Source organism: Salvelinus sp. IW2-2015, unplaced genomic scaffold (assembly GCF_002910315.2).
Source record: "Salvelinus sp. IW2-2015 unplaced genomic scaffold, ASM291031v2 Un_scaffold1790, whole genome shotgun sequence".
NCBI classification, from domain to species: Eukaryota; Metazoa; Chordata; class Actinopteri; order Salmoniformes; family Salmonidae; genus Salvelinus; species Salvelinus sp. IW2-2015.
The window spans coordinates 42,435-43,389 of NW_019943164.1; positions in this window are offsets into that span (position 1 = coordinate 42,435).

Below are 955 nucleotides of genomic sequence, written 5' to 3' on the forward strand. Positions count from 1 at the left end.
TGGACATGGACCCTACATGGACAGTGATAGCTGAAGCAGTTGGGTGTTCACTAATAAGTAGCGGGATCATACAGTCAATGTCCTGGATCCGGGCACCCGGGTAACAGATGGTCTCTGCTTTCCTAATAAAACATTTTGGATCATAGATGAGCCTCCTAGAAGGTTGTTTGGGGCTAGTTATACAGCTGTTTCGTTGTAAATTGTTTAGATGGCAGGGGTCCACTTGCTTCCGGGCAACATTTTTGTTCCTTTGGGGCCAGCGGCAAAAATCTCCAACTCTTCCAATACCTGGTATCTGTTTCCCAGTTCCAAGGCATCACTTTGCCTTGGCGTTCACCTGCCAAGGTTTTTTGGTTTCCGTACAGTAATCCATGGCTCCTGAGGTGGAGCAGAGGGAGTGAGCACAGCTCCCGGTAATGGCCAAGGCTCTTCCAGCGGGACCAAAGTCTCACAGCCGCAGGCTCCTCCGAGGCCGCGGTGACAAGCCATGGGCAAGTGGCTTCGTTCACCACATTTTTGGCGTTTTTGACTCAAGCAAAGAGTCAATCAGCTGTTCATCTTCTTTAATCTGATGAAGAGTAGACACTCTACCCTCCAATTCAGCAATTTTCTGGGTCAGTTGTTGACAATTGACACATCCAGGGGTGAGTTTGGTCATTATTCTGAGTTGTTGGAATGACGCTGGAGAGACGAAGCAGGTACGGGGAGTCAAACATTTAATAAGGAACGGACATGGAACCAGACAGGAACAGCGTCGGCAAACAAGTAACACAAACAAAAAACAATCAATGCAGCTGTAGGGAACAGAGGAAGGAACGGACAAATATAGGGGAGTAAATAAACAGGTGATGAATGAGTCCAGGTGAGTCCAATATCGCTGATGCGCATGACGAGGGAAGGCAGGTGTGCGTAAAGGATGATAGGAGTGCGTGATGCAGGGAAGCCTGGCGCCCTC